We start from the raw sequence: 12168 nt of genomic DNA, 5'->3' as shown, positions 1-12168 counted from the left end.
TCCTGGCATGGCGCTGAAAAAAATGTTGCCATTTTAAACCCAATTTCCTGAAATTCTATACACTTTTCCATTGAGCTGAGAAAAACATTTGCATTTTTTAAGCTAATTTGTTTTTAAATTCTCAAAGAATATAGGCTATTATTGTCAAATGTATAGGTCCATTATCTTTTTACATACTTTATATTTGGTTTTAGTTGTTTAAGTTTACACTGAAAGCGTTTTTCTATCTCGAAAATGTTGGGGGGCAGGCAATGTCATCCCGCGACCCACAAGTGGGTCCCGGCCCACAGTTTAGGAACCACTGGTGTAGAAGACACGCACGCACGCACGTACGCAGGGTAAGTTACTTTCTATAGTTATAGTTACTACTTAGCTGTCCAAATTGTAATCAGTAACATATCTTTTGCATTACCCAAACTCAGTAACGTAATCCGATTACTTTCAGTTACTTTTGGATTACTTTCCCCTTAAGAGGCATTAGAAGAAGACAAAAAGGAACCATCTCAACACATTTGATGTCATCATAGTTGTCTCTGACTGGTGTTCAGACTCGCTCAGGTGGAACAAACTTCAACTTGTACCTTTTTTCAACGCTGAATTTGTCATTGACAAAACAGAAAGGTGTCATGTTATTTTTTTTTCCAGAAACATCTCTTTCTGAATTTAAAAGTAATCCAAGAAGTAATCATCTAGTTTTTCAAAAGTAATCTGTAATCTGATTACAATCTTTTTTCTGGTAACAAAACTGATTACATTTACAGTTTGTTTTGTAATCAGATGACATGTAACTGATGATATGTAATTAGTTACTCCCCAACTCTGCACAGACAGACAAACGCTGGCATGGACACACACTATCTCACTCTCTCTCTCAAACACCACACTTGTATGAGCCAGGGGGATGAGTAAGAGATATGACAGGATGAGGTAAACAAGGTAGTGATCAAAGGGATGATGGTGCATTCGTTCCCTTCACACAAACATTTTTCAAACACACACTTTCATTTTCACCTTCATTTTACAGCTTTTGGATGCATGTTGTCTTTGTGTAACGGAACCAAGAATGGCAGCACATGGAAAAATGCACACAAAAAGTCACAGAACAATGCAAGGAAAAAGTGACATACACGGAAAAAAGCAAACACACAGCCAAGCACACACAAACAAGCACATACACCCTCCTAGGGAATGAGAAGGAAAGCCCTCTGCCTGTAGGCTTATGTTATGACTACATTCAATTTCTCCCTTCCATTGACGTCTAGGGTGCTGCCATCTATAGAACAGGTTCACATGAGAGACATATTTATCACACACGATGAGTGTCCACCATCGGCTGTGAGGGCAGTAGACCATGAGTCCCATGCAACCAGGCTTCGGTGGCTTGTTACAGCCTGTCTCAAACTCCTCTGTGGGAGAGAGAGAGTCCCAAATGAAGTTGGCAGCCTATTATTCCCTATATAGTATACTAGATTTGAGGGAATTTGCCACATATACAATGATTCATCTGTGTGGTATGAAGGTCTGGAGTAGAGGGAGATTATATCTCGGTTGGGATCTATCGAGTCCGAGATCTATACCTCAGCAATAAGGTAGGGAGTTCTGTATCATGAATATGGTCACAGGTAGATGGTGTTGTTCATCCCAGCACAACAGCGAGGGCCAGTCTACCCATAAAGTCCTTATACTCTTGCATAAGGGCCTTATCTTTTATATCAGTGAGAATTTATTTTAAAAAACAAAAGGTTCAATTGGTACACGCCCTCATAGGGTTAGTGCTTCCACACAGCCATATCTCCATGTTACAGTGCGTGTTTATGGAAAACACCTGGGCTAAAATTGCTATCTAGTGTGCTCCGAACACCTGTGTGTAAGTGTAGCTCGGGAATAGTTTGGGCGGTTGGAAGCACCCATAGCTGTGTGGATCTGTGCAAAACTGTTGCAGTAAGTATCATTTTTATTTGAAAGATTATTTCTCGCTGATGAAAGGGCTATATGTTTCAAAAGCAGTATCGCAAGCAATGATTATTGACATTTCTAAACAGCATCGGGATTGTAGTTCACATGAGCCAGTCATGGGCGAAGTTAACCGCTGAAAACTGTAGGGAGAAGGCAGAATCCTGCCTAGAGTTTGAGAGCTAGGATATATCCACAGAAACATGACCTAATATTCAAGCGCCTATGGCTTGCTGTGAACAAGCACTGACAAAGAAACATACCATCTCAGAACACAGGACCACACCCCACAACATAAATGTATATAGCAACCATTCAACACAGACTACACATGACAGAACTCATCTGGACAAGTTCATGGGGTGTGGTTTAATACCATTTTAAATGCTCCCCAGTAAGTAGGGTCCCTTGGGAAACACTGACCAACACTTTGGTTCCTGCCTTGTCACATAAGGTTTGATTGACATAAGACCAGTAAATTACTAGGTTCACCTGAATGAGCTATATTATATTGCCCTTTTCTGCTTTTTTTTTAACCTTTATTTAACTAGGCAAGTCAGTTAAGAACAAATTCTTATTTACAATGACGGCCTATCAAAAGGCAAAAGGCCTCCTGCGGGGAAGGGGTTGGTATTAAAAATAAAATAGAAATATAGGACAAAATACACATAACACAACAACATAGCATGTCAACAACACATGGCAACACAGCATGGTAGCAACATAACATGACAACAACATGGTAGCGGCACAAAACATGTTACAAACATGATTGGGCACAGACAACAGCACAAAGGGCAAGAAGGTAGAGACAACAATACATCATGTGAAGCAGTCCAACTGTCACTAAGAGTGTCCATGATTGAGTTTTTGAATGAAGAGATAAAACTGTCCAGTGTTTTTTGCAGCTCAGAGCTGAAAAGAGGAGCGACCCAGGGATGTGTGTGCTTTGGGGACCTTTAACAGAATGTGACTGGCAAAACGGGTGTTGTATGTGGAGGATGAGGGCTGCAGTAGGTATCTCAGATAGGGGGAGTTAGGTCTAAGAGGGTACATGCTTTGTCTTCTTCTTTAACGGACTGCGTGGTTTTACTCAGTTTCATTACATTAGCTATAGGCTACCACATTAATGCATAATATATAAACAATTTGCACTTCACATTCCAAAACAAGTACTTGCATGGTGGCTTCAATGACAGGTTTAGATACTCTGCGGTGCCTTGTTAGGTCGAGAGCTCAACTACGATATCCACAATCCCTTTCGTATCATACGCGGCAGGCTTTTCTCGGATCAGAGTACGCTACAATTCAAAACGTCTCTGTTTATGTTCAACATTACTCCAACATATTACTCTGCCGTCGGCACGGAGAGCGAAGCATTTAAAAAAAAAAAACGTATTTTGGGGAATGTAACTTTGTACAGGAAGAAAGCCAACACGAAAACGTCGTATGATTGTCCATTCTGACTCTTTTGTATGAAACGAGAGATTTGTTGATAAATTGCCTTTGTTAGCTAGTAAACAAGCTAGCTCAGGGAAGTTGGGCTGAAGCGGCTGGTTGTTGTCTCGCTCACTGAGCGGTGTGTCTCGGAGGAGGACAGACTCGACGGGAACCGCTGTAAGTACAACTAGCTAAGGCTAACCTTCCTCTCATTTACACAAGATAACTAACAGTATTAACTTGCCAATCTCCTGTTTTCCTTTGTGAACCCGCTAGCTAGCTGACCTAAGGACAGTAGGCTAGCTAGCTAATATGATTGCTAGCTGGTGGAGAGATGTGCCAGGTAACGTTAACGTTACAGTAGCTAGTTATTCCTCTCAGAAACCTAGCTAACTAATAATGGTCCGAATTTAGGCTATAACCAAGTCTTCTCTTAACGTTAGTCATAACTATTTATTTTGGGGTCATTGTAATATATATATATATAATAATATTTTATCCAAAGCTATTTAGTCATAAATCCATACATTTTTACGCACGGTGGTCCCGGGAATCGAACGCACTATTCCGGCTTTGTCTACCAACTGAACTAACGTTACTGGCTAACAAACTAGGTTTTGCATGTCAAGTTGGAATGGGATATCATTGCCTTGTTCAAGCATCTGATCTGCTTGCTACCCCTGCTTCTGCCTTTGTTGGTCCGGTCTGGCGATGACTTGGATCGGCCTTTTGACATCCGTGTCCCGTTGTCGTATCAATCATTCGGTTCCCCTTTTCAATTTTCTTATCTCTTATATCATAGCGGACCAATAGCTCGAATGGGGATTTGATTTGCCACTCAGCTATTGTTTAGCTGCAAACGTTGTCGTCATTGCATTGCCAAAGGTCTTTGGACACTGTGTTAACTAACCTCCAGACGAGCTTCAATGCCATACAACTCTCCTTCCGTGGCCTCCAACTGCTCTTAAACGCAGGTAAAACTAAATACATGCTCTTCAACCATCACTGCCCGCACCTGCTCGCCCGTCCAGCATCACTACTCTGGACGGTTCTGACTTAGATTATGTGGACAACTACAAATACCTAGGTGTCTGGTTAGACTGTAAACTCTCCTTCCAGACTCACATTAAGCATCTCCAATCCAAAATGTAATCTAGAATCGGCTTCCTATTTCACAACAAAGCATCCTTCACTCATGCTGCCAAACATACCCTCGTAAAACTGACCATCCCACCGATCCTTGACTTCGGTGATGTCATCTATAAAATAGCCTCCAACACTCTACTCAACAAATTGGATGCAGTCTATCATAGTGCCATCCGTTTTGTCACCAAAGCCCCATATACTACCCACCACTGCGACCTGTATGCTCTCGTTGGCTGGCCCTCGCTTCATACTCATCGCCAAACCCACTGGCTCCAGGTCATCTACAAGACCCTGCTATGTAAAGCCCCGCCTTATCTCAGCTCACTGGTCACCATAGCAGCACCCACCTGTAGCACGCGCTCCAGCAGGTATATCTCTCTGGTCACCCCCAAAGCCAATTCCTACTTTGGCCGCCTTTCCTTCCAGTTCTCTGCTGCCAATGACTGGAACGAACAACAAAAATCACTGAAGCTGGAGACTCATATCTCCCTCTAACTTTAAGCATCAGCTGTCAGAGCAGCTCACAGATCATTGCACCTGTACATAGCCCATCTGTAAATAGCCCATCCAACTACCTCATCCCCATACTGTATTTATTTATTTATCTTGCTCCTTTGCACCCCAGTATCTCTACTTGCACATACATCTATCACTCCAGTTTTTAATTGGTATATTGTATTTACTTAATTGGTATATTGTATTTATTGCCTCCCATATCTTACCTCATTTGCACACACTGTATATAGACTTTTTCTACTGTGTTATTGACTGTATGTTTTGTTTATTTCACGTTTAACTCTGTGTTGTTGTCGAACTGCTTTGCTTTATCTTGGCCAGGTCGCAGTTGTAAATGAGAACTTGTTCTCAACTAGCCTACCTGGTTAAATAAAGGTGAAAAAAGATCAACATGTTGTTTACAAACTGATTTTTGGTCAGAATATTTTTTTGTTTCTAAACTTGAGATTGTGTGCGCACACACACACACACACACACCATATGTTTTACTATCCTTGTGGGTACCTAGCCTTAACATGACTCCTGAACTTAGCCCTAATTGTAACCAAAACACTAAACCTAACCCCTAAATGTAAAATAGCATGTGTCCTTCTGGGGATGTGGGAAATGTCCCTATGAGGGATAATGTTCCTTGTTTTACTATCCTATTGGGGACTTTTGGGCGTTTCCAGTACCCTCAAGAATAGTAATATACACACACACACACCCCTTCCCACTCCAGAGGGTCTGAGGGGGGGCTCTGTCCCACTCCAGAGGGTCTGAGGGGGGGGGGGGGGCTCTGTCCCACTCCAGAGGGTCTGAGGGGGGGGCTCTGTCCTCTATTGAATCTGTCTCTAAATCAGGTCTTCAGATAAAACCCAGCTTGTGGTCAGTCAGAGGATGACTGCCTGATGCAGGTATCGGCTTACATGTGCATCAATTTTAGCTGTGTAACACACACACACAAGCACGAAAACACACACGAAAACACACACACACACAGGCGCTGTGCATCTCAGTTTCAGTCAGGAAACCGGAATTAAATCTTGATGGGATCAGACAGACAGGAACGGAGAGGTCTAATGTCTTAATAGATGAAACAGCACCGTGTATCCATAGTAACCCCTGTGTATCCGTAGTAACCCCTGTGTATCCATAGTAACCCCCCGCCTGTCCAGCGTGTCTGTAGGAACCCCCCGCCTGTCCAGTGTGTCTGTAGGAACACCCTCGCCTGTCCAGCGTGTCTGTAGGAACCCCTCACCTGTCCAGCGTGTCTGTAGGAACCCCTCGCCTGTCCAGCGTGTCTGTAGGAACCCCTCGCCTGTCCAGCGTGTCTGTAGGAACCCCCCGCCTGTCCAGCGTGTCTGTAGGAACCCCCCGCCTGTCCAGGGTGTCTGTAGGAACCCCCCGCCTGTCCAGGGTGTCTGTAGGAACCCCCCGCCTGTCCAGCGTGTCTGTAGGAACCCCCCGCCTGTCTAGCGTGTCTGTAGGAACCCCCCGCCTGTCCAGCGTGTCTGTAGGAACCCCCCGCCTGTTCAGCGTGTCTGTAGGAACCCCCCGCCTGTCCAGCGTGTCTGTAGGAACCCCCCGCCTGTCCAGCGTGTCTGTAGGAACCCCCCGCCTGTCCAGCGTGTCTGTAGGAACCCCCAGCGTGTCTGTAGGAACCCCCCGCCTGTCCAGCGTGTCTGTAGGAACCCCCCGCCTGTCCAGCGTGTCTGTAGGAACCCCCCGCCTGTCCAGCGTGTCTGTAGGAACCCTGTCCAGCGTGTCTGTAGGAGGCGTGTCTGTAGGAACCCCCCGCCTGTCCAGCGTGTCTGTAGGAACCCTGTCCAGCGTGTCTGTGGGAACCCTGTCCAGCGTGTCTGTGGGAACCCTGTCCAGCGTGTCTGTGGGAACCCTGTCCAGCGTGTCTGTGGGAACCCTGTCCAGCGTGTCTGTGGGAACCCTGTCCAGCGTGTCTGTGGGAACCCTGTCCAGCGTGTCTGTGGGAACCCTGTCCAGCGTGTCTGTGGGATCCCTGTCCAGCGTGTCTGTGGGATCCCTGTCCAGCGTGTCTGTGGGAACCCTGTCCAGCGTGTCTGTGGGAACCCTGTCCAGCGTGTCTGTAGGAGGCGTGTCTGGGAACCCCGTCCAGCGTGTCTGTGGGAACCCCGTCCAGCGTGTCTGTGGGAACCCCGTCCAGTTTGAGCATTCTGTGTGTGTACGTGATGTGTGTAAATGAGCTGTTCTCTGGAGCTGTTGCGTCATGAGGCTTGGTACTGTGTGTGTGCACACTGTATGCCTGTGTGTTTTGGCCTGTGTGTGTGTTTTGGCCTGTGTGTGTGCTCACTGTATGTCTGTGTGTTTTGGCCTGTGTGTGTGCTCACTGTATGCCTGTGTGTTTTGGCCTGTGTGTGTGTTTTGGCCTGTGTGTGTGTTTTGGCCTGTGTGTGTGTGCTCACTGTATGCCTGTGTGTGCTCACTGTATGCCTGTGTGTTTTGGCCTGTGTGTGTGTTTTGGCCTGTGTGTGTGCGCACTGTATGCCTGTGTGCTCACTGTATGCCTGTGTGTTTTGGCCTGTGTGTGTGCTCACTGTATGTCTGTGTGTTTTGGCCTGTGTGTGTGTGTGTGCACACCGTATGCCTGTGTGTTTTGGCCTGTGTGTGTGCTCACTGTATGACTGTGTGTTTTGGCCTGTGTGTGTGCTCACTGTGTGCCTGTACTCTGGATGGAATGCCTGGGTAGTTCCCCAGGTCATAACTGTGGGTGTGTAGGTGTGTTTTTTGCTTACGTTTGTGCATACTGCAAGCTTATGATTCTGTACTCTGAATGACATGCCTGGGTAAGTCCCCCAGGTCGTAACTGTGCGTGTATGAGGCTAGGAACATCTGAGCAGCTTAGGCTAGGCTGTAGGCTACATTCTGCAGTGTATGAGGCTAGGAACATCTGAGCAGCTTAGGCTAGGCTGTAGGCTACACTCTGCAGTGTATGAGGCTAGGAACATCTGAGCAGCTTAGGCTAGGCTGTAGGCTACATTCTGCAGTGTATGAGGCTAGGGACATCTGAGCAGCTTAGGCTAGGCTGTAGGCTACATTCTGCAGTGTATGAGGCTAGGAACATCTGAGCAGCTTAGGCTAGGCTGTAGGCTACATTCTGCAGTGTATGAGGCTAGGAACATCTGAGCAGCTTAGGCTAGGCTGTAGGCTACATTCTGCAGTGTATGAGGCTAGGAACATCTGAGCAGCTTAGGCTACGCTGTAGGCTACACTCTGCAGTGTATGAGGCTAGGGCCATCTGAGCAGCTTAGGCTAGGCTGTAGGCTACACTCTATGAGGCTAGGGCCATCTGAGCAGCTTAGGCTAGGCTGTAGGCTACACTCTGCAGTGTATGAGGCTAGGAACATCTGAGCAGTTTAGGCTAGGCTGTAGGCTACACTCTGCAGTGTATGAGGCTAGGAACATCTGAGCAGTTTAGGCTAGGCTGTAGGCTACACTCTGCAGTGTATGAGGCTAGGGCCATCTGAGCAGCTTAGGCTAGGCTGTAGGCTACACTCTGCAGTGTATGAGGCTAGGGACATCTGAGCAGCTTAGGCTAGGCTGTAGGCTACACTCTGCAGTGTATGAGGCTAGGAACATCTGAGCAGTTTAGGCTAGGCTGTAGGCTACACTCTGCAGTGTATGTGAAGCTTGGCACACTACTCTCCAGCTCAGCTTATTCGCTCCATTCAGTGTGCTGGGTTTGTGCATGTGAGATGGAGGATTACCAGGGTTTGTCATGGAAAGTGGGTCAGATAGTGGGTATGTTTTTACTGTCGTTTCTGTTAGTGGGGTAAGAAAGACAAAGGCCTGGTAAAATACCATCAGACCTTTTTCCAAAGTGCTGGAGCAGATTTGACTGTTGGTCTCTCTTTCTCAATCTCTACACCTTGCGTCTATCTCGGTCTCTCTCTCTCTACTTCTATTTCTTTAGGTATCTTCCAAACCGTCTCTCTCCCTGACCCTCTGCTTCCCTCTTTCTCTTCTTCTCCATCCCCCTCTTTCTTATTTACGCGCATGAGGTCATTCCTACAGTCATGGAAGGACATACCTGCCAACACCTGAGCTTAAAGAAAATGTCAAATCTGGACACTGTGTCAGTTTGCTTCTGCACCTGACTGGAGAAACATTTTAACAGGAAAAACCCAACTATGTCTGTTTGTGGTTTGTGTTGTGAAGCTCTGCCTTTAGTCTAGCAGTTCACAACATTACAAATGCTGCTCCGGGGGGAAGTTTCCCTGGTTTTTATGTTTTTTAACCTTTATTTAACCAGGCAAGTCAGTTAAGAACATATTCTTATTTACAGTGACGGCCTACACCGGCCAAACCCGGACGACGCTGGGCAAGTTATGCGCTGCCCTATGGGACTCCCAATCACGGCTGGTTTTGATACAGCCTGGATTCGAACCAGGCTGTCTCTAGTGATGCCTCTAACACTGAGATGCAGTGTCTTAGACCGCTGCGCCACTCGGGAGCCCAAGGTACAGATCTAGGATCAGCTTTCCCTCCCCCAATGCTAACTAAAACCATTAGGGGGGATGCTAAACTGTCCCCAAATCAGCATTTAGGAACAACTTCACTCAACTCCAATAAGGTTAGCCTTACTGAGCAACTTCACTCAACTCCAATAAGGTTAGCCTTACTGAGCAACTTCACTCAACTCCAATAAGGTTATCCTTACTTATCAACTTCACTCAACTCCAATAAGGTTATCCTTACTTATCAACTTCACTCAACTCCAATAAGGTTAGCCTTACTGAAATGAAGTTGTTTGTATTGTGAACACAACATTTATGATGTCTTTGACTTTCACCTCTCAGATTTGGAAAGTGAAAAACAAAGAGCTGAGTGCTGGTAGTGGTAGTAGTAGTAGTTAGGGTTAGAGAGGAGGGCTGGTAGTAGTTAGGGTTAGAGAGGAGGGCTGGTAGTAGTGGTAGTAGTTAGGGTTAGAGAGGAGGGCTAGTAGTAGTAGTAGTTAGGGTTAGAGAGGAGGGCTGGAAGTGGTAGTAGTAGTTAGGGTTAGAGGGGAGGGCTGGAAGTGGTAGTAGTAGTTAGGGTTAGAGGGGAGGGCTGGAAGTGGTAGTAGTAGTTAGGGTTAGAGGGGAGGGCTGGAAGTGGTAGAAGTAGTTAGGGTTAGAGAGGAGGGCTGGTAGTAATAGTAGTTAGGGTTAGAGAGGAGGGCTGGTAGTAGTAGTAGTAGTTAGGGTTAGAGAGGAGGGCTGGTAGTAGTAGTAGTAGTTAGGGTTAGAGAGGAGGGCTGGTAGTAGTAGTAGTAGTAGTAGTTAGGGTTAGAGAGGAGGGCTGGTAGTAGTAGTTAGGGTTAGAGAGGAGGGCTGGTAGTGGTAGTAGTTAGGGTTAGAGAGGAGGGCTGGTAGTAGTAGTAGTTAGGGTTAGAGAGGAGGGCTGGTAGTAGTAGTAGTTAGGGTTAGAGAGGAGGGCTGGTAGTAGTAGTAGTTAGGGTTAGAGAGGAGGGCTGGTAGTAGTAGTAGTTAGGGTTAGAGAGGAGGGCTGGTAGTAGTAGTAGTTAGGGTTAGAGAGGAGGGCTGGTAGTAGTAGTAGTTAGGGTTAGAGAGGAGGGCTGGTAGTAGTAGTAGTTAGGGTTAGAGAGGAGGGCTGGTAGTAGTAGTTAGTGTTAGAGTGGAGTGTTGGTAGTATTAGTTAGTGTTAGAGAGGAGTGCTGGTAGTAGTTCTCTCCTCTCCAGATCCCCCAGTCTCTCCCTCCTCTCTCAGGGGCTGCTGCTGCCAGTACAGGCTGTGCTTTAGGCACAGATTTATGATCAGTCTGCCCCTATCAGGTCAGCCCCCCTCTCTGCTGCCCCCCTCCCTGCTGTCTTCCTGTGCAGAGTGAGTCTTGTGAGCCACACTTTCCCCCAGCTGCTGGTCACTGGGACGGGGGGGTCACTGGGACGGGGGGGGTCACTGGGACGGGGGGGTCACTGGGACGGGGGGGTCACTGGGACGGGTGGTCACTGGGACGGGTGGTCACTGGAGCGGGTGGTCACTGGAGCGGGTGGTCACTGGAACGGGTGGTCACTGGGACGGGTGGTTGGTTTCTGGGAAGGTCACAGTGTGTTCTCTACTGGCAGGAAGTAGTACCTAGACAGGGTGTGAGTGCCCATGTGGTTTTGAGTGCATGTGATGTGTGTGTGTGTGCTGTTTGTTGTCTGTCCGCTGTCGGTCTGTGTTCACCTCAGTGAATTATTGATGAGCCTGTAACTTGAACGCCTCCCCTCCTCTCCATCTCCCAGTCTCTCCATCTGTCACCAGTATCCTACATCCCAGTACTGCTTACTGGAGCCAGTACACCCCTCTCTCTCTCTCTCTCTTTCTCTCTTTCTTTCTCTAGGTCCCTCTCTCCCCTCCCCTGGGTGTGTTTGATGGGGATTACCTACCTAGTGACAATCATTTACTGTTAATGTGGCCACGCCTGCGCGCGCACACACACACACACACACACACACACACACACACACACACACACACACAGGGTGGTGGTAGGCTGGGGCTGTAAAATCGGTACCAGATGGCCTTTGAAGATGGAAGGTGGGGGTCTCTGTACCTAATTACATTGACCTACACTGCGTTTTGTAGATTACATGCGTTTCAGGTCCATTGCAGCATGTGACTGGGCTGAGTGGATAGAAACATTACTTTGAATATGAGTTCAGGTAGGCTACAGCCCACTTCTCCATTTTATGGAATACAGTGTCTAAGATTAAGTCAACCTCTGCCTTTGTAGCCTAAATTTGAGCAGTCCAAAGAAACATGTCCTCTATTGGAAGTCTTTCTTTTGTTAGTCTTATAGGCTATTGTTTTAAATAGGATTCTGTGAACTTTCAATAAATTCCCTGGTTTTCCATAAATCCCATTTCCGGATTTCCTTATTCCTTTCCGATTCCGGGAATCTTCCAACCAGGATTTCTGGGAAAACCAGGGAATTTATTGAAAGTTCCATGAATTTTGCAACCCTAGTTTTAATTATCTGGAGTGTGTTTTATAAATGTCTGAAAGGCATTTGGGAACCAACCACTAGTGGAATTCACCCTCTGTTCAGTGTATTAGACCTTATGATAATGTCTAGTTCATTTGACTTCCTCCTCTGTGGTCAGTCAGTTACTG

The 12168-nt window shown here is 46.6% G+C and overlaps 1 protein-coding gene across 3 annotated transcripts in view; it reads left to right on the top strand.

Moving 5' to 3' along the window:
- Nucleotides 1-1570: 1570 nt before the first annotated feature.
- LOC115193511 (E3 ubiquitin-protein ligase pellino homolog 1) overlaps nt 1571-12168 on the top strand; it is a 39559-nt gene continuing 28961 nt past the window's right edge. Inside the window, exon 1 of one of the 3 annotated variants that reach the window (XM_029752201.1) lies at nt 1571-1589. The gene's annotated coding sequence lies outside the window, so the exon portion shown is untranslated. Of the gene's footprint in view, nt 1590-1854; nt 1942-2948; nt 3571-12168 lie in introns of those variants that run through there. The other 2 variants (XM_029752200.1, XM_029752199.1) reach the window with 2 other exon arrangements.

This window comes from Salmo trutta, chromosome 5 (assembly GCF_901001165.1).
Source record: "Salmo trutta chromosome 5, fSalTru1.1, whole genome shotgun sequence".
NCBI classification, from domain to species: Eukaryota; Metazoa; Chordata; class Actinopteri; order Salmoniformes; family Salmonidae; genus Salmo; species Salmo trutta.
Note: the sequence above shows the minus strand (reverse complement) of the source record. Positions and strands in the feature narration are given on the sequence as shown.